The 22,025-nt window shown below is 38.4% G+C and overlaps 1 protein-coding gene across 2 annotated transcripts in view; it reads left to right on the top strand.

Annotated features, from left to right (window-relative positions):
* RLF (RLF zinc finger) overlaps positions 1 to 22,025 on the top strand; it is a 96,656-nt gene that overhangs the window by 20,859 nt on the left and 53,772 nt on the right. The gene's annotated exons all lie outside the window — the stretch shown is intronic.

Here is a 22,025-nt window from a genome sequence, read left to right as displayed (position 1 = left end):
AATGTATGTATGACCTTGGGCCAAATCAGTTTGTTTTGGGGACTTCAGATTGCTGCTCAAATCAGATGATCTTTAAGGTTTGATTCTCCTTAGAAATTATATAATTCGTTTGAAAAATGTTTGCTAAGGATTATTTTCTAAGTCATCTCCAGACTTTGGTCTTACGTATCCTTATTGAAATAAACGAATAATGTTTTATTTATGCAGTACCTATATGTTATAAGCAACCACAGAAAAACATAAAAGTGGTAAGATGTTTGAAAGTCATTTAAATAAGTGTTAGTATTATGTTTCTGCCCCCAATGGGTTATTACTTCTCTCTGTAGAGTAAATGCCTATCCCAGTGGAAACCACTCTACTGATTTGAACTGAAGTTATTTGTTTACATTAGTTATGTTTACTATCCTTATTTGGCTTCTTTCTTCAAAGTGAAATCTTGATTACAGTCTTTAAGGGTCTTGGTAAATGAAAATGTTAAATCTAGAACAAATGATCCCATAAAGTTCTAACAGTAAGTGTGGATATGACATCAAATTTGGGCAATCTTAATGTTTTACTATCTTATGACATGAAGAACATATCTAATAGAAAGTAGATTTGAAGTTAGGAGATTTCATTCTAACATTCTTGTGACTTTAAACTTTGCCTTGGATCTCTATTCTTGTCTCTAAAATTGGGGGTAATAGAAAGCTCCCTGATAGGTGGTTGTGAATATCAGGTAGGACAGTATAACACTGCTCTTAGCATAACTTTTGGTAGCAGATAGGTACCTAGTGTATCAATTTCTTTATATCCATTTCATCACTAATAATGTTTTAAAGAAATATTTCATGTAGAGCAGCTTTCCACCATTTTCCTGTCAATGTACAGCCCATTGGGGAAAAAAAGGTTTCCTAGATGTTTATAGAGCATTTGCTAATATAGTTTTAGAGAGCCTATGATGAGCTTTGTAGATTGGAAGTGTAATTTCCAGTAAATTTCTTTTATGTTGAAACAATATGGATGTCCTTTGGGATCCACATATAGTGGATATAATGGATTTGACCTGTTGTAACTAACAAATCATTCTATATAAAAATTTCTTTGATTCATTTGACTACTGGTTTTAACTTGGCTTATTATTTGCCATATAAATTATGTATTTCATTTTATTGAAATCTGTGCATATCAAAAGTGATTTGAAGGGTGCCTGGGTAGTTCCTCAGTTGGTTAAGCATCCAGCTCTTGATTTGGGCTCAGGTTGTGATCTCATGATTCTTGAGATAGAGCCCCAGGTCAGGCTCTGCGCTGGCAGCACGGAGCCTGCTTGGAATTCTCTCTCTCCCTCTGCCCCCTGCCCCCACTCGCAATCCCTCTGTGTCTGTCTGTCTGTTTCTCTCTTTCAAAATAAATAAACTTTTTAAAAAAGTGATTTGAATTTATAACACGTTGGATTTGAGCCCCTGAAAAAAGGTGGCCATGTTTTTATAAACATGTTTGAGGGAAGAAGTTTAGAAGTTATTTAGTTCACTCCCCTTTCAGCTTAAAACTTTTAAGGGGGAAACTCCCTCTCAGTGTAGGATGTTAGCCGAGGATAAGAATAGGTGATAATATCAATAAAATTCTGAACGTTGACATATCTATTTACCACCAAACAAAATTCATGACTAGTGTGTCATTAATCTGATGTGAACACCCTTGTAAAAAATAGGGTTTAAGCATTTTCATTCATTCATTCATTCATTCATTTATTTATTTTTAAGCATTTTCTTTTAAAAACTCCCAGAAGTGCAGTTTGGTCAACATTATGCTGCTCTCCTCCTTTACAAGGATTTGAATGAAGCAGTAAGAATTTGGAACCAAATCTACTTAGTTGAATCTGTTTTTTTTTTTTTAAGTTTTTTTTTTTAAAGTAAGTTATATTTAAAAAAATTTTTTTAACGTTTATTTATTTTTGAGACAGAGAGAGACAGAGCATGAACGGGGGAGGGTCAGAGAGAGGGAGACACAGAATCGGAAACAGGCTCCGAGCTGTCAGCACAGAGCCCGACACGGGGCTCGAACTCACGGACCGCAAGATCGTGACCTGAGCCGAAGTCGGCCGCTCAACCAACTGAGCCACCCAGGCGCCCCTTAAGTTTTTTTTTTAATGTTTATTTTTGAGAGAGAGAGAGAGAGAGACAGAGCATGAGCAGGGGAGGGAAAGAGAAAGAGGGAGACACAGAATCCGAAGCAGGCTCCAGGCTCTGAGCTGTCAGCACAGAACCAGATGCAGGGCTTGAACTCACGAACTATGAGATCATAACCTGAGCAGAAGTTGGACACTCAACCAACTGAGCCACCCAGGTACCGCAAATCTGTTTTAATATACAGTTGTTTCACTCTCTTCAAAGATATGTATCTGAGAAACTATCTTAATCAAACTTCAAAAATAATTTAGCATATCCTTTAATAATAGTGCGAAGCCTCAAAAGCAAGTAATTATAAGAATACCTGCTATATACTATTCAGTTTGCTGGATTCTGATCTGCACTGATGACAAAACAGATGTGGTTCTTGCCCTCTGGGTTTATTATCTAGTAGAGAAGATAAACGTTAAACAATTTTTGTATTATGTTTGCTTATTGATACAGTAGAGCAGTAGTCAGTGTTTGATCATATATATTTATCCACCTTCTAATTAGTTTGTCCTTAGGTAAGAGGAACATAAGTGAAACAGGAACTATTATTATTGCATAATAATTTTGAGGTCTAATATAAGTGGTTTTAAATATTTGAACATTGAATATTTGAATATTGAACATGATTTCTCTTTTCCAATTAGTATAGATTATAAAGAAACAATTTTTCATGCCACTTTTCTATAATCAGTTTCATTGATCTTGGTTGCCAAATTGAAAATTTGAAGCAAGTATATTTTTAAGAAGGGAAGACCTGGGGCGCCTGGGTGGCTCAGTCGGTTGAACGTCCGACTTCGGCTCAGGTCATGATCTCACAGGTCGTGGGTTCAAGCCCCGTATCAGGCTCTGTGCTGACCGCTTGTTCAGAGCCTGAAGCCTGCTTCAGATTCTGTGTCTCCTACTCTCTCTGCCCCTCCCCCGTTCACACTTTGTCTCACTCTGTTTCTCAAAAATAAATGTAAAAAAAAAAAAGAAGGGAAGACCTTACTAATTTAAAGGGGAGTAGAATGCCAGAAATTTTTTTTATTTTAGGTTTGGAAATGCCAAAAAATAAATACCCTTTGAACATCCCAAAACCATAAGACATCTGCGCCCAGGAGATTATTATAAAGAATTAGAAAGCTTTTGTTTATGTTTATAAAGCATTTGTACCAAATTATTTTTTTTATTTTTTTTTTCAACGTTTATTTATTTTTGGGACAGAGAGAGATAGAGCATGAACGGGGGAGGGGCAGAGAGAGAGGGAGACACAGAATCGGAAACAGGCTCCAGGCTCTGAGCCATCAGCCCAGAGCCCGATGCGGGGCTCGAACTCACGGACCGCGAGATTGTGACCTGGCTGAAGTCGGACGCTTAACCGACTGCGCCACCCAGGCGCCCCTGTACCAAATTATTTATAGGGGTTATTTGGATGTGGGGAATGGGAGTAAAATTAGATGGAATACAGTTGTGATTTTTCACTTCTTTATTGTGTACAAAATTTTAATGTGGTGGGATTGTAGGTGAATTTTACCTTTTTGCTGTATTTCAGTATTTTTTCAAGTAAAATTTAAACAGATGATAAGGTAGTGCTATATGTATTGATAGGAAAGGATATCCAAGATGTTTTTTTTTAAAGAAAAGAAAATTATCTCATTATATAAAGCAGTGGTACATAGAAAAAGTTTTGAATTACTAAAATGTTATGTGTTGCATTTCAGTCAAGATTTAGTGGAACATCCATTTTTCTTGTGTTTTTATACAGTTTGTACTTAATCTGTTACCCTTTTATATCATTTTTCAAAGTATTTTTCAAATGTGTATTTATTGTGAGAGAGAGAGAGCACGAGCACATGAGCAGGGTAGGGACCGAGAGAGAGGGAGAGAGAATTCCAAGCCACTTCCATGCTGTCAACATAGACCCCAGTGCGGGGCGCAATCTCACAATCCTGGGATCATGGACTGAGCTGAAACCAAGAGTTGGGTGCTTAGCCAACTGAGCTGTCCAGGTGCCCCTCTAAAATATTTTATTTTTTAAGCAATTTTTACATCCAACTTGGGGCCCAAACTTAACCTGGAGATCAGCTCACCAACTGAGCCAGCCAGGTGCCCCTATCTGTTACCCTTTCAAATTAATTTTCATTTTATCCTCTGTTGTTGTTGTTGTTGTTTGTTGTTGTTTTTGTTTTGTGGTTTTTTTTTTTTTTTTTTAGTATTTGTCTTTGTTTCTCTCCCTTCTGTTTCCTAGCCCTTGTGTCTTTTTCTTGTTTTACTCGCTTGCTTTGGATCTGAAGGAATACCACCCTCTGGTAGCTTTCTGAGATCTCTCCTGTCTCTTGTTTGTGTTAGACTGGGTGTAGGAATCTAGGTTGAAAATCAGTTTTGCTCAGAATTTTGCAGCATATGTTAAAAACAAAATATCTCCAACATACAAAGTAGTAGAGAGTATATTAAAATGAGCATGACCTAAGAAATAAAATGATAGAGACTACCTGTGTACCCTTTCATTGATTCATTTGCCTCCTACCACCATCCTGATTTTGGTATTTAATCATTGTCCTGAATCTCTTTACTTAGTATTTGTGCATTTTAACACATTTATGTGTTTTCTACTTTACTTAAATGGTGTACTATATTCTGAAGCTTTTCTTTCTTTCTTTCTTTCTTTCTTTCTTTCTTTCTTTCTTTCTTTCTGAGAGAGAAAGAAAAAGAGGGCACAAGTGAGTGAGGGCAGAAAGAGAGAAGTGGGGCTCACCCAAAGTGGGGCTCTAGTTCACCTGAAGCAGGACTCAAACTCATGAACCGTGAGACCCAGGCCGAAGTCAGGTGCTTAACCAACTAAGCCACCCAGGTACCCTCTTCTGAAGCTTTTTAAATTCAACATAATGGAAAAATAAAATAAATGTAACAGAATGTTTCTAAGATTTATCTGTATTGGCATGGATAGCTTTGGTACCTTCATTTTTCAGTGATGTATAGTATTTTATTATGTAAATATAACTCATTTGTCCATTCTTTTATTAATGGACTTAGAGGCATTTGTTTTTATTTATTTATTTTTATTTTTTAATGCCTTTTTTTTTGAGAGAGAGAGAGAGCGAGCAAGCATGATTGGGGGAAGGGCAGAGAGAGAGAGAGGGAGACACAGAATCCAAAGCAGGCTCCAGGCTCTGAGCTGTCAGCACAGAGCTCAGCATAGTGCTGGAACTCAACAAACTGTGAGATCATGACCTGAGCCAAAGTTGGACACTTAACCAACTGAGCCACCCAGGCACCCTGAGGCATTTGTTTACATTGACTGTTGGGGTTGACATTTTCCCAATGTATCTTGATACATTGGTACAAGAATTTCTTTAGGGTATATGCTTAAAGTGGAGTTGCTGAGTTCATATATAGACCTGCCTTCAACTATAATACTGCCAAGTTATTCTCTAAAGTATTTGTAGCAATTTATGCCAGTTATTCATGTATGAAAGTTAACATTGCCCCACATTCTTGCCAGTAATTGGTGTAGTTCGTTTAATTTTAGCCATTCTGGTGGGTGGACTGTGGTATCTCATTGTGGTTTTAATTTGTTTCTTTTTTCTGTTTACTTGTAAGGAGTTACCTGTTTAGTTATATTTATTGCTATTCACATTTCCTCTTCTGTGAATTGCCTTTTCGTGTTTTTTGCTCATTTTTTAGTTGCGTTATTTGCCTTAAAATTTTTTTTTTAATGTTTATTTTTGACAGAGACAGAGACAGAGACAGAGCCTGAGTAGGGGAGGGGCAGAGAGTGAGGGAGACACAGAATCTGAAGCAGGCTCCAGGCTCCAAGCTGACAGCACATAGCCGGAGGCGGGGCTCAAACCCACAAACATGGGAGACCACGACCTGAGCCAAAAATTTTTTTTTTTTAATTTTTTTTTCAACGTTTATTTATTTTTTTGGGGACAGAGAGAGACAGAGCATGAACAGGGGAGGGGCAGAGAGAGAGGGAGACACAGAATCGGAAACAGGCTCCAGGCTCTGAGCCATCAGCCCAGAGCCCGACGCGGGGCTCGAACTCACGGACCACGAGATCGTGACCTGGCTGAAGTCGGACGCTTAACCGACTGCGCCACCCAGGCGCCCCCAAAAATTTTTTTTAAGATTTTATATTTAAGTAATCTCCACACCCAACATGAGGCTCAAACTCACAACCCCAAGATCAAGAGTCACATGCTCTACCGACTGAGCTGACTGTCTTTTACTTTATAGTTTATGAAATTTTGTATTATGAAATATGAATCTTTTGCTGGCCATATACCTTGGAATTATCTTCTCTCCAATTTATCTTTTCATTTTTTTTATATTTATGCACAGAGGTTTTACATTTTTACAGTAAAAACTATAAATCTGACAACTGAAACGTAAAATTTATTTAAATTATTTTTATGATTTTGTGTACTTCTTGGCCCATGTCTTTTTTTAAAATTTATTTTATTTTTGGGGTGCCTAGGTGGCTCAGTTGGTTAAGCGTCCAGCTCTTTTTTTTAATGTTTAGCGCGCGTGCTAAACACACACACACACACACACACACACACACACACACACACACAGTGGGAGAGGGGCAAAGAGAGAGGGAGACACAGAATCCGAAGCAGGCTCTAGGCTCCAAGCTCCTGAGTTGTCAGCACAGAGCCTGATGTTGGGCTTGAACCCACAAACTGTGAGATCATGATCTAAGCTGAAGTCTTGATGCTTAACTGACAGAGCCGCCCAGGTGCCTTAGCGTCCAGCTCTTGATTTTGGCTCAGGTTATGAGCTCACAGTTGTGAGATCAAGCCCCACGTTGGGCTCTGCACTGAGTGTGGAGCCTGCTTAAGATTCTCTCTCTCCCTCTGCCCTTCTCCCCTGCTTGCACTGTCTCTCTCAAAGAAATAAAAATAAGTTTTAAAAAAGATTTTTAAGTACTCTCTACACCCAACATGGGACTTGAACTCACAAACCTGAGATCAAGAGTTGCATGCTCCACCGATTGAGCCAGCCAGACACCTCCTGGGCCATGTGTCTTTTTAAAAACAACTTTATTGAGGGGCACCTGGATGGCTCAGTTGGGTAAGCATCTGACTCTTTTTTTTTTTTTTAATGTTTTTATTTATTTTTGAGACAGAGAGAGACAGAGCACGAGCAGGAGAGGGGCAGAGAAAGAGGGAGACACAGAATCCGAAGCAGGCTCCAGGCTCTGAGCTGTCAGCACAGAGCCCGACGTGGGGCTTGAACTCACAGACCATGAGATCATGACCTGAGCTGAAGTCGGATGCTTAACCGACTGAGCCACCCAGGCGCCCTGCATCTGAGTCTTAATTTGGGGTCAGGTCATGATCTCATAGTTTGTGGGTTCGGGCCTCATGTTGGTCTCCATGCTATTAGCGCAGAGCACACTTGGGATTCTTTTCTCCCTGTCTCTCTGCCCATTCCCTACTCATGCTCTTTCTCTCCCTCTCAAAAATAAATAAACTTAAGACAAACTACAATCTTTATTGAGATATAATTGATATACAGTAAATTGCTTGTTTTTAAAATGTGCAGTTTGGGGCGCCTGGGTGGCGCAGTCGGTTAAGCGTCCGACTTCAGCCAGGTCACGATCTCGCGGTCCGTGAGTTCGAGCCCCGCGTCGGGCTCTGGGCTGATGGCTCAGAGCCTGGAGCCTGTTTCCGATTCTGTGTCTCCCTCTCTCTCTGCCCCTCCCCCGTTCATGCTCTGTCTCTCTCTGTCCCAAAAATAAATAAATGTTGAAAAAAAAATAAATAAATAAACATTTAAAATGTGCAGTTTGATAAGCTTTGCCATATCTAATGGCAAAACACCGGTGAAACCATTACTATAATCAAGATAATATATCCATCACCCCTAGAATTTCCTTCCTACCCCGTTGCATTTGTCTGTCTTTTCCTACCATCTTTCATCTTCACCCAACGATTGATCTGCCTTCTCTAGAGATTAGATTCCATTTTTAAGAATTTTATATCATTCTTTTTATAAACTATGCTGTGCCTTTGGCTTCTTTTACACAATAATTATTTTGAAATTCATGTTGTGTGGAATTAATATATTGTATTGCTGGGTATTCATTGTATGGTTCTATCATGCTTTGCTCATTCACCTGTTGATAGACATTTAGCATGTTTCTACTTTTTGGCTGTTACAAATAAAGTTGCTGTGAACATTTGTATTTATAAGTCTTTGTGTGGACAAATGGTTTCTCTTTCGACTCTTAAAAAATGAGAACAAACTGAGGGTTGATGGGGGGTAGGAGGGAGGGGAGGGTGGGTGATGGGTATTGAGGAGGGCATCTTTTGGGATGAGCACTGGGTGTTGTATGGAAACCAATTTGACAATAAATTTCATATATTTAAAAAAAACAAACGCTTTCTCTTTTCTCTTAGGTAAATATGTAGGTGGAATGGTTGTATCACATGACAAGTTTTTCAGAGTAGTTGTATCATTTTACATTCCCACCAACAATGTATGAGAGTTCTAGCTTTCTATCTCCTGATCAACATTTGGTGTGATCAGTCTTTTTAATTTTAGCCATTCTAAAATTAGTGGTGCTCTCTGTGGTTCTAATTTACATTTCCCTAATGACTTATTATGTTGAGTATCTTTTCATGTGCTTATTTGCCGTTCTCATATCTTTCTTGGTGAAATATTTTTTCAAATCTTTTGCCCGTTAAAAAAAGTGGATTGTTTTTTATTGTTGAGTTTTGAGAAGGTGTGTGTGTGTGTGTGTGTGTGTGTGTGTGTGTGTGTGTGTGTCTGTCTGTCTTTTTTCTGGACATAAACCCTTCATGAAATATATTTTTCTTCCTTTTTTTAAATGTTTATTTTTGAGAGAGAGAGTGGGGAGGGGCATAGAGGGGGGACAGAGGATCCAAAGTGTAGACTGTGCTGAGAGCAGAGAGCCCAGTGTGGGGCTCGAACTTAACAACTGCGAGATCATGACCTGTACTGAAGTCAGACACTTAACCGACCGAGCCCCTCAGGCACCCCTATTCTTTATTTTAATGTTGAAGCTTAGATGGCAGAGAGTGGGCAGAATGGGAATGGTGATTTTCACTTCCAAGGTATACACATTCAGACCCTGAATCACTTGGGACTCTCTGGAGGGAACATCCTTCGCCATGACACAGATTCCATTGTGGTAATGTGGCCATGGGGAAAGCCTAAGGTACTGTCTACATGCTTATAGGGAGCAAATCACAAGGATGAACTAAGGCAGAACAGCATCGTGGATGTCACACATTCTGGAATAACTGTTGAACTCATGTGAGATACCATCAAGAATTACTAGGATACTGGGTAAGACAGGAATGAAAAGTCCTACATAACTAATGGTGGGCATACAAGCCAGCCAAGCCATGGTTAATTTCTATTAAGTTGAACCCTTCTATAAACACACAGGCTTTTTTTCTTAGGCTTTTCCTTTTATTCTCTTACCAGTATCTCTTGAAGAACACACATTCTTAATTTTGATAAAGTTCAGTTTATCAACTTTCTCTTTTATCTTTTAACATTCTTTTCATGTTACATACAAAGATTTTCCCTATGTTGTCTTCTGTAAGTTTATTTTAGGTTTTACATTTAGATCTATGATCCATTTGTAGCTCATTTTTATATATCCTATGATGGGTGGATGGAAGCTTTTTGTGTTTTTATTTTTTTTTAAAATTTTTTTTTCAACGTTTATTTATTTTTGGGACAGAGAGAGACAGAGCATGAACGGGGGAGGGGCAGAGAGAGAGGGAGACACAGAATCAGAAACAGGCTCCAGGCTCTGAGCCATCAGCCCAGAGCCTGACGCGGGGCTCGAACTCACGGACCGCGAGATCGTGACCTGGCTGAAGTCGGACGCTTAACCGACTGCGCCACCCAGGCGCCCCGCTTTTTGTGTTTTTAAATGAATATCCGAATGTTCCGTATTGTTAGTTGAAAAGACTGCTTTCTCTGGGGTGCCTGGGTGGCTCACTTGGTTAAGTGTCTAACTTTGGCTTAGGTTATGATCTCATGTTTTATGAGTTCAAGCCCCATATCAGCCTCTGCACTCACAGCATGGAACCTGCTTGGGATTCTCTGTCTCCTCTCTGTGCCCCTCCCCTGCTTGCAAGCGTGCATAAATACTCTCTTTATCTCTGAAAATTTAATATATAAACTTCAGAAAAAGAAGACTCCTTTCTCATTGAATTAAAAAATTGCCTTTGCACCTTGTTGAAAATCATTTAGCCATATGTATATAGGTGTATTTCTGGACTGTGTTCTGTTCATTGATCTATTTGTCTACCCTAATGCCATTATTATTATCTTGTGTTGCTTTTTCAAACAGAAAATAGAATATGAAAGCAATATTGCACATAGAGACAGGAAGTAGGTGGTTGTCAGGGGGCTGAAGGGAGGTAGTAATAATAGGGAGTTATTTAATGGGTTCAGTTTCAGTTTTGCAATGTGAAAAGTGTTCGATGCATGGATGTTGGTGATGGTTGCACAATACCATAAATATACTTAATGCCACAGAACTGTATTTTTTTTAAATGGCTGAGATGATAAATTTTTTTTATCATCTAATGGCTAAGATTTTTTTTTTTTTTTGCCATGATTTATTACAAGCTATATTGCACAATGTCTGGGGCAGAATGAAAGAATGAATACTCAGTTTCAGTTGACTGATTTAAAAAAAAAAAAAAAAGGACCCAAAGAGGTTAGCTAGCAAATGATGAGGGTAAGAAGTTTGAATCCACAGCCAAAAGGCATATTATTTCACTCTATTACATAGCTACATCTGAATTGTAATACTTTTCCCCAACATGATAAAGCTTGGATTTTAAAATCTCCAGACTTACTAGGTATTCTAGGTCAATGCTTGTATCAGTAATGACTCACTAAAGTAGAAATGGAGGATATGTGAGTTTATCCTCTTCTTTCTCCCTGTCTTCCTGTTGCACTTATGTTTCTTGAAAGTTGCTAATCTAAAATCTCAAGACATAAAGTTGGCTCTCTTTTTTTGGTATTTTTTAAATTGTAGTGAAGTATGCATAATATAAAATTTACCATTTTAACCATTTTTAAGTACGCATTCAGTGGCATTAAGTATATTCTATTGATCTGAAACCATCACCACGATTTATCTTCAGAACATTTTCATCTTCCCAAACCAAAACTCTGAACCCTTTAGACACTAACTCCCCATTTCTCCCTCTCCCTAGCCTCTAACCACCACCCTTCTATTTTCTGTCTCTAAGAATTTGACTATGGTACCATGTATGAGTGGAAACATACATTATTTTCTCTTTGTGATTTGCTTATTTCACTTAGCATAATGGCTTCAAAATTTATCCATGTTGTGGCATGTGTCAAATTCCCTTACTTTTTAAGGCTGAATAATATTCCACTATGTGTTCATACTACAATTTGTTTATTCATTCATCACTTGATGGGTTTGGCTTTTATAAATATGCTGTTATGAACATGGGCACAAATACCTTGTCAAGTCCTTGCTTTTGACTCCTTTGGGTATATATCTGGAAGTGGAACACTGGGTCATATGATAGTTGTTTATTAAATAATTATTTATTTTGGGGAGCCTGGGTGGCTTACTTGGTTAAGTGTCCGACTTTGGCTCATGTCATGATCTCATGGTTCATGAGTTAAAGCCCTGAGTCGAGCTCTGTGCTGACAGCTCAGAGCCTGGAGCCTGCTTCAGATTCTATGTCTCCTGCTCTCTGTGCCCTTCTCCAACTCACACTCTCTCTCTCTTTTGAAAATAAACATTTAAAAAAGTTAAAAATAAAAGAATTATTTTGAGAGAAAGAAAGAGTGAGAGTGAGAGCCTGCATGTGGCTGCAGTAGGGAGGAGGGGCACAGAGAGAAAGGAGAGAGAATTCCAAGCAGGCTCTGCACTGTCAGCACAGAGCCTGATGTGGGACTTGATCCCACAAATCATGAGATCATGATCTGAGCCGAAATCAGGAGTCACATGCTTAACCTCCTGAACCACTCAAGTGCCCCAGGTAGTTGTTTAATTTTTGAGGGACCACCATGCCATTTTCCACAGTGGCTGCACCATTTACATTCCCAGCAGCAACGCACAGGGGGTCCAAATTCTCCATATCCTTGTCAACACTTGGTATTTTCTGGTTTGGTTTGGTTTGGTAATAGCCATCCTAATGGGAATGAAGTGGTTATGTCATTGTGATTTTGATTTACATTTCTTAATTAGTGATGTTAAGCATCTTTTAATGTGCTTTTTGGCCATCTGTGTATCTTTGGAGAAATGCCTGTTCAAGTCCTTTGCCCATTTTTAATTAGGTTGTTTGGGTTTCGTTGTTGAATTAAAAAAAATTTTTTTTAATGTTTATTCATTTTTGAGAGAGACAAAATATGAGTGGGGGAGGGGCAGAGAGAGAGGGAGACACAGGATCTAAATCAGGCTTCAGGCTCTGAGCTGTCAGCACAGAGCCCAGTGTGGGGCTTGAACCCACCAACTGTGAGATCATGACCTGAGCCAAAGTTGGACGCTTAACGTACTGAGCCACCCAGGTGCCCTTTGTTGTTGAATTTTAAGGCTTCTTTATATATTCTGTATATCAGTCTTAACAGATATATGATGTGCAAATATTTTCTCCTGTTCTGTGAGTTGCCTTTTTACCATACTGGTAGTGTCTTTTGGTGTACAGAAGTTTTAAATTTTGATATAGTCCAATTTGTCTGTTTTTACTTTTGTTACCTGTGCTTTTGGTATCATATTCAAGAAATCATCTTAGATCTGTATTGAGTTAATTTTTGGATATGGTATAGGGTGAACCTAATTCTTTTGTATATGGTTACCTAATTTTCCCAACACTGTTAAGAAGACTGCCCTTTCCCCCATTGAATGGTCTTGGCACCCTTGTGGAAACTCATTGACCGGATATGTATAGGGTTTATTTCTGGGCTTTCTGTCTCATTGGTCTGTATATCTTGTTTTCATGCCAATATACACTGCTTTGATTACTGTAACTTTGTAGTAAATTTTGAAATCAGGAAATGTGAGATTTGCAACTTTATTCTTTTCAAGATTGTTTTGGCAATTCTTGGTCCCTTGAGATTCCATAATTTTAGTATGGATTCTTCTATTTCTGGGAAAAAAAGTCATTGGGATTTTGATAGGGATTGCATAGAATCTGTAGATTGCTTTGGGTAGTATTGATATCTTAACAATAGTAAGTCTTCCAATTTATGAACATTTCCATGTTATGTCTTTCCATTTATTTGTGTCTTCTGTCATTTCTTTCAGCAGAGTTTTATACTTTTCAGTGTGCTTGTCTTTCCCTTCCTTGGTTAAGTTTATTCCTATTTCTTTGATGTTATTGCAAATGGACTAGTTAACTTCTTTTTCAGATATGTCATTGTTAGTGTATAAAATCAACTGATTTTTGTGTGTTGATTTTGTATCCTGCAAGTTTGCTCAATTTGATTATTTAAATTTATTATTATTTTTTTAATGTGGAATCTTTAGCACTTTCTACATGTACAATCATGTTGTTTACAAAACATTGAAACTTTTACTTTCTCTCCAGTTTGGTTGCTTTTTGTTTCTTTTTCTTGCCTAATTGCTCTTACTATGACTTCCAGTACTATGTTGAATAGAAGTGGTGACAATAGGCATCTTTTTTCCTGATCTTAAAGGAAACGCTTTCAGTCTTTCACCATTGAGTATAATGTTAGCTGTGGGTTTTCATCTATTATTGGTGTATATTATGTTGAGATAGTTTTTTCTTTTTTATTCAAACATTTTTTTAATGTTTACTTATTTTTGAGGAAGAGACAGAGTGTGAATGGGGGAGGAGCAGAGAGAGGGGCAGACACAGAATTCAAAGCAGGCTCCAGGCTCCGAGCTTTCAGCCCAGAGACTGATGCGGGGCTTGAATTCATGAACCTTGAGTTCATGACCTGAGCTGAAGTCAGATGTTCAACTGACTGAGCCAGCCAGGCGCACCGAGATAGTTTTCTTCTGTTCCTTGTTGATTATTTTTTATCATGAAAAGTTCTTGAATTTTTCAGACACCTTTTCTGCATTAGTTGAAATGATCTTGTGAAGTTTTTTCCCCTTTATTCTATTAATGTAGTTTTTACATTGATTTGCATATGCTGAACCATCCTTGCATTCCAGGAATAAATCCCATTTGGTCATGGTATCTAATCCATTTTAATATGCCATTGGATTTAGATTGGTAGTATTTTGCTGATTTTTTTTTTTTTTTTAATTTAAGAGAGAGCCTGCACGCAAGGGTAGGAGAGGGGCAGAGAGATAGAATCCCAAGCAGGATCCACACAGTCAGCTCAGAGCCTGACATGGGGTTCAATCTCATGACCCTGGATTCATGACAAGAGTCGGACACTTAACCAACTGAGCCACCCTGGTGCTCCAATGAATTTTTTATCAGTGCTTATAAGGGATATTGATCTGTAGTTTTCCTACTTGTAGTCTTTCTTTGGCCTTGGTATCAGAATAGTGCTGGCCATATAGAATGAGTTAGAAGTATTTTGTCCTCTTTGATTTTTTGAAAGATTGAAGTTAACTGTTGGAGCTATTCCCATCCAAGCTCTCTTCCTTACTGTTATTGATAATTCAGATGAAGATACCTTATAAGATGCTGTAGTAACTTAAGATTACCTCATAAAAGAAATATATGAAAATTTTATTCAACTTCACCAGTAATGAAAGGATTGTTAAATTGAATAAACAAAATAATTGTATTTCCCCTATCCAGTTGACCCTCAAAAAATCATATTTAGATTGTAATATACAATAATTGTGACAGCTCCCAATCTGTCACTGTCTAACACTAATGATAGGAATGTAAATTGGAACAAATTTTCTGGAGCAGAATTTGGCACAATGTAAAGCTTTAAAAATTATGCATCTTTTGACCTAGCAATCCCATTTATAGGATATTATCCTAAGAAAATTGTCATGAAGAATACATGCAAGAAGTTAGAGGAATGCCTTCAACATTATGTGTAACAGTACAAAGTTAAAAACTATAATGTCCAGAAAAAGAGAAGTGGGTAATAAATTGTGATACATACACAAGCCTGTGCAACTATAACATACTGATGTTGGGGAAAATGTTACAAAATAATGTATAGTATGATTCCATTAAAATGTTTCTATTTAGGCATTAAAACCCCCTCAGATTTAATATTACCTGTTAACAGTGGTCTGTTTCTGGGTGGTGGTAGTGTGGATTCTTGATATTATTTCTACTTCTCCATCTCTCTATTTTTTAAACAGTAAATGATACTAGTTTTAGGACAACACAGGAAAAGGTATTCTGTTAGAATTGAAAATGGTGCTTGCCTCAGCAGCACATACAGTACAATTGAAAATGAAATGAAGCAAGAAACCATAGTTAAATCTTATGACAGAATCAGTATCTAAAAATAATCTGGGTAGGCTGGGATGATGGACTGAATCCAATGAAATTTAATCAGGATGGATGAATTAGGTAGATAAGATAGAGTAATAAGTAAGTCATATTTCTGGGTTTGAAAAACCAACTATACTCAATATGGAAAGTGTGAAGTGGAGCCTGATAGCAACGTATGTAAAAGACTTAAAGGTTTTAGTTGACTCTACCCGCTTTTTCTGTGTGAGCAGCCAGCCATTTTCCTCCCCTTCCATTTCATCTCACACCCAGCTTAGTCTCTTCGTGGGAAACCTCCAGTGTTTCCTCACCAAGTGACGTTAAGTCTTGTCACCATTTGCCCCCATCTGTTCTAGTCATCTTTTCTGACTGTTCAAGTTGCTGTCTATTTGGAGTCCTCCTGTTCCTCTCCCTTTTGCTTTTTCAAACTTGAGCCATACTTCAGAAATCAGACTTAGTCTTGTTGGAAGCCTGTCTGTCATAGTGCGATCACATTTTACTCAAATTTATTTTAATTCTGGGAATTTCTTATGTTGAGAAATTAAAATCAATAAGGTTTCTCGCTTTATGTGCAAAATTTGAAATAATGCAAATCTCTTCTGTTAAAAGTGACATAATTTCCTTTTGCCTTGGGACATGCAGCCTTAACAGTAAATACCTTTTTCATTTCTTTGTGAGCTACCAGCATTCTAAAGCGTGGGGCATTAATTAGCATCACTGCCGCAAAACCTTCCCAGAAGCAGTCACTTTAATGATACTACAAAATATTAAAGACAGTGCTTAGGGGAAAAAAGGAATTTAAAAGCAACTTAAAGGGGCACCTGGGTGGTTCAGTTGGCTAATAAGCATTTGACTCTTGGTTTGGGCTCAGTTTATGATCTCACGGTTCATGAGTTTGAGCCCCAGGTCATGCTCTGTGCCCACAGCACATAACCTGCTTGGGATTCCCTCCCTCTCTCCCTCCTTGTCTCTCTCAAAAATAAATAAGCTTAAAAAAATAAAAGCACACTTAAAATAGTTGTAGAATTGTGCATTCTGAGAAGACATGCAGCAAAGTGATGAAGTGTGGGCTCTGGAGCCAGGTACCTCTGAATTCAAATTTAAATTCTGAATCCTGCACTTAGCTAGTGGGTGACTTTGGGCAAACAACTTAATCTGTGTCTCTGCTTTCTTATGTGTGTATGTACATACGTTTATTTATTCGTTTTGAGAGAGAGACTGAGCGAGCAGAGGAGGAACAGGCAGAAAGAGGGAATGAGAGAATCCCAAGCAGGCTCTGCACTGTCAGCGCAGAGCCTGATGCGGGGCTCAGACCCATAAACAAGATCATGATCTGAGCCGAAATCAAGAGTCAGATGCTTAACTGACTGAGCCACCCAGGTGCCCCTCCTTGTTTCCTCACTTTAAAAAAAAAAAAAAAAAAAAAAGGAAAAGATTTTATTTTTAAGTAATCTCTATACCCATTGTGGGGCTCAAACTTAACAGCCCTGAGATCAGGACTTGCATGCTCGATCGACTGAGTCAACAAGGCACCCTTTTGTTTCTTCAGTTTTAAAATGGGCTGGGGACACCTGGGTGGCTCAGTTGGTTAAGCATCTGACTTTGGCTCAGGTCATGATCTTACAGTTTATGAGTTTGAGCCCCACATCAGGCTCTCTGCTGTCAGCACAGATCCTCTGTCCCCCATTCTCTCTACCCCAACCCCATGTACACACGCTGTCAATAAATAAATAAATAAAAATAAAACTAAACTAAAGCTTAAAAAAGAATAAATAAAATGGGCAGATGATAGGGGCACCTGGGGGACTAAGTCGTTTAAGTGTCTGACTTTGGCTCAGGTCATGATCTCATGGTTCATGAGTTTGAGCCCCGCATCAAGTTCTGCACTGGTGGTGCAGAGCCTGCTTGCAATTCTCTCTCTTCTCCCTCTCTCTCTCTGCCCCTTCCCCACTTGCATGCGTGCTGTCTCTCTTCTCTCTCTCTCTCTCTCACTCTCTCTCTCTCTCAAAAGGAATAAATAAACTTAAAAAAAAAGGGGCTGTTGTAAATTGTGTTAGTAGCATGGAAAACTCCTAGGAGAATACATAGGTAATACTGTGTGCTCAAAAATACTATGAGAATTCCATTGGGAATATTTCTATTAAAGAAAATAGTGTTAAACCACTTGAGTTTTAAATTACAGTACATCCCTGCATAAAATATGACTATTTTGTAAGAAATGCTCCCTCTTTGGGGCATCTGACTGGCTTAATTGCAAGAGCATGTGACTCTTGATCTTGGGGTCGTGAATTTGAGCATGTTGGGCGTAGAGATTACTTTAAATAAATAAACTTGAGAAAATGCTCCCTTTTAGATGGTTTCTCAGAAAATAGGATGTGCCAGTCTCTTTGAAACCATGTAGTGAGGAATGTAGATAGAATTCGGATGAAGGGAGATTTTTTTCCCCCTTCATTGTAAGCATAATAATTGTTCACTAAAGAAAATTTGAACGTGGCTGGGTGACTCGGTTGAGCATCCAACTCTTGATTTCAGCTTAGGTCATGATCCCAGAGTCATGGGATCAAGCCCCAGTCAGGCTTTGTGCTGAGCATGGAGCCTTCTTGAGATTCTCCTCTTCTCTGTCTTCCCTCTCCCCTGCTTGTGTCTGCACTCTTTCCAAAATAAAAATTAAAAAAAAAAAAAAGTTAAAAAAAAAGAAACTTGGGGGTGCCTGTGTGGTTCAGTTGGTTAAGCATCCCACTCTTGGTTTTGACTCAGGTCATGATCTCCCAGCTTTGTGGGTTTGAGCCCCTCATCCCTCGTAGAATTCTCTCTCTCCCTCTTTCTCTGCCCACCCCCACCCCCAATTTGTACTGTGTCTCTCAAAATAAATAAATAAACTTTAAAAATAAAATAAAATAATTTTAAAAAGAAATTTGGGAAGTTCAGAAAAATATGAAAACAACAAAAAAATTGTTCATAATGCTACTGCTGTCCCAGTGCTAACCATATTAGCATTTTAGTTGAGTTCCTTTTAAGTTTTCCCCTGTGCATTATTATTTTTTTTTTAATATACATATATGTTGTGATTATAGCATACAGAACTGGAGGGTATTTAGCCTGGAGAAGTAAACGATTGTAGAAGTCCAGATGAGTCCATAGTAAACTATGTTGGGGGCCTGGTCAGGGTCACTAGCTATAGAAGTAAAGCATAGGGGTAGGAAACAAAAGTATTTCTGAGGTTGAATCAACAAACTGTGGGGTGGTGATTTAGTTTTTTAGCTCTGGCTCCTGAAAAGAGGCAGATGGAACATAGGAGGAAGAGCATATCTGCTGGGGAAGATGTTTGTTTTGGACATGTTGAGTTTGCAATTTGAGTAGGACATTCAGATGGAAATGTCTAATAGGCAGTTGAGGTTTTTAACAAAGACTTGAGAGGTAATCTGCCTGGGATATGCATGAGAGCACCCCAGTAAGAGTGTTTAAAATCATCAAAGATGGCGCCTATAGAGATGCACGTGTATCTGACCTCTCAGTATACCTTTCTGTTTAAGGGCAGGAGTAGAATTTCCATCCTTACTACTCAGCATAGTATTACCACATAGTAGGTGTTTGTGGAATAAATGAGTTTATTGAAACAGAGAGGGGACATTAATTTGGTCTCTGTAGAATCCTAATGAGCTTGAGGAAGTGATATTTATTATTTATCTTCCCTTTCTCTTTCAGTTTTCTTGGTGTCTAAAATAAAATTTCTTTTTAAAAAAAAAAATTTTTTTTTTAATGTTTATTTATTTTTGAGACAGAGACAGAACATGAACGGGGGAGGGGCAGAGAGAGAGGGAGACACAGAATCGGAAGCAGGCTCCAGGCTCTGAGCCATCAGCCCAGAGCCCGACGCGGGGCTCGAACTCATGGACCGTGAGATCGTGACCTGAGCTGAAGTCGGACGCTTAACCGACTGAGCCACCCAGGCGCCCCTAAAATAAAATTTCTAAGGAGAAATAAGACCTATTTTTCTTTACTGCTTCTGATGGAATTTTGTTTACGTGAGATACTTAAATATTATTTGGATGGCTGTAATTCAGCTTAATCTTGAATTTTTTTAAAAAGGTGATTGTGAGAAAGATTGTTTCAGTGAATCTTCAAATGCTCAGAGTATGTCATAGTGGATAATGTTAAGAAGATCTATTTAATTGGACTAACACATAAGGATGAAAAGATTTAGGAATATAAAAATATATAAATCAGTATAGGGCAAGCTATAAACATAAATATCCATGGGGTATTGAATCTTTGAAATTGTGTAGCTTGTGGAAGTCTTCATGAAATGTGTCATAAGATACTAGATTGGTGGCAAGAGCATTCTTAGTGGGAAGGTGGACTGGAAAGACCCACCTCATCTGTATGCATTCAACCCTTCCCTTTGTATACTTTAGGTAGCAGTTGGTTAATTTGCATGTGTGGTTTCAACTGTCACACTGTTGACTCATTCTGAAAGCTCCATGAGGATAGGCCCCCATGTCTTTTCCCCCCAGTACCTAACAGTGTAGGTTAGAGTAAGCTATCGGTAAATATTTGTCCAGTGAATAAAATGATGAATGGATTAGCAAACATTTAGTGAGACTTGAGAATGTTCTATGGGGGTGGGAGTGGGTGAAGAATTGTTAGTCCTGTAAAGATTGAAAACACATAATATCTGACCTCAGGGAGCATAAAATCTGGTATTGAGTATAAATTTATCAAGCTCTCTGGTTTAACCAATGCAGACAATTAAGTAATTTGCTGACCTGAAACAGACTTTGTTTGTAACATAGATTTTAATAAATTTCTTAAGAGAGATTCTGTGAATTTTTATTTATATAACAGATAATCACATAATCTCCATTCCTTTTGTGTACTCATTTAGCTGCAAAAAGGATTGTTGTGGGCTCAGTTTTAAGAACCTTTGATATTATTAAGTTTTTATTTTATTAAAATTTGGGATTTCTTTTAAATATATATTTTTAATGTTTATTTATTTTTGAGAGACAGAGACTAAACAGGGGAGAGGCGGAGAGAGAGGGAGACACCGAATCCGAAGCAGGCTCCAGGCTCCAGGCTCCGGGCTGTCACCACACAGCCTGATGCAGGGCTCGAACCCATGAACTGTGGGATCATGACCTGAGCTGAAGTTGGACGCTCAACTGACTGAGCCACCCAGGCGCCCCTAAAATTTGGGATTTGATTAAATGAGGACATAATGCTCCTCTGAAAATACAGAAGGAGCTCATATCTAAACTGTGATAAAGAAGCAAGAGACCTAATTGAATTGGTATACTAAAACAACTGGCTTGATCACTCAAGTATGCAAAGACCAGATAATCCAATGTGTTAGCTAAGAGTTTTACTATATATGGTATAATTGTTTATGATGTATTTCCTTGTAAGTTTTTTTTTTTTTTTAAGCAATCAAGACTAGTCAGTTCTTAATTATCAGAACTGATATAAGGCCTTTTTAGAAACTGAAGCTGCAAAAAATCCAGTGGAATCCTGTAGTGCTACTATAACTATTTGTGGTTCTTCACGCAGAAAAATTAAAGTGAAGACAGGAAGTTAGGACTTTTTGAAGAAATTATACTGGGGGTAATGAATTCAAATCATATGTAATTCGCTCAAGATAAAGCTACCCTTTGAAAATAAGACACTGGTCCAGTCAGAATGTGTATTCTGAGGGAAAAAACTTGTATGCTGCCTATGCATAATTCAAGTGGTAACCTAACTAGATATATCAGTTGAGCATAAGCAAAACCTAAGCAGTTGTTGGAAGGAAGATATATATATTAATAGAAGAGAGCACAACCCTGTGGAACTTAGAGTCCCCAAGCAAGAATTTTGCAGTGGTTTTCTAGCATTGTCCAGAGAGAACATAAGCCAGCTTTCCACCATCATTTTAACAAATTCTTCGTGTTGGACACATGTAATTTATTAGGCTTGATTGTAGTTCCATTTTCCTTTGTTTTAGATTTCATACTCACCAGATACACCCTCTTAGGTAACCACGCTATGGGTAAGGCATTACTCTGGGTAGTAATATGACTGTCTCCTATTATAAACAAATAAATTGGCATTTGGCCTATATGTGGATTTTTAATTTTTTTTTTAATGTTTATTTATTTTGGGGACAGAGAGAGACAGAGCATGAACGGGGGAGGGGCAGAGAGAGAGGGAGACACAGAATCGGAAGCAGGCTCCAGGCTCTGAGCCATCAGCCCAGAGCCCGACGCGGGGCTCGAACTCACGGACCGCGAGATCGTGACCTGGTTGAAGTCGGACGCTTAACCGACTGCACCACCCAGGCGCCCCTATATGTGGATTTTTAAAAAATAAACTTCATTGAAAATAAAAATATAACATCATTCTTTCATAAATTGGTTGGTGTAAATTAAGCCTAATCAGTTCTATGTGTGCAGAGAAAAATGGATTTTTAGAGCTATAGAGCTGAGGG

The sequence above is a fragment of the Lynx rufus genome, unplaced genomic scaffold (genome assembly GCF_022079265.1).
Source record: "Lynx rufus isolate CCGP_SWC_20201006 ecotype Redwood Valley unplaced genomic scaffold, mLynRuf1.p SCAF_2, whole genome shotgun sequence".
Taxonomy (NCBI): domain Eukaryota; kingdom Metazoa; phylum Chordata; class Mammalia; order Carnivora; family Felidae; genus Lynx; species Lynx rufus.
This window is presented reverse-complemented; position numbering and strand designations above follow the sequence as displayed.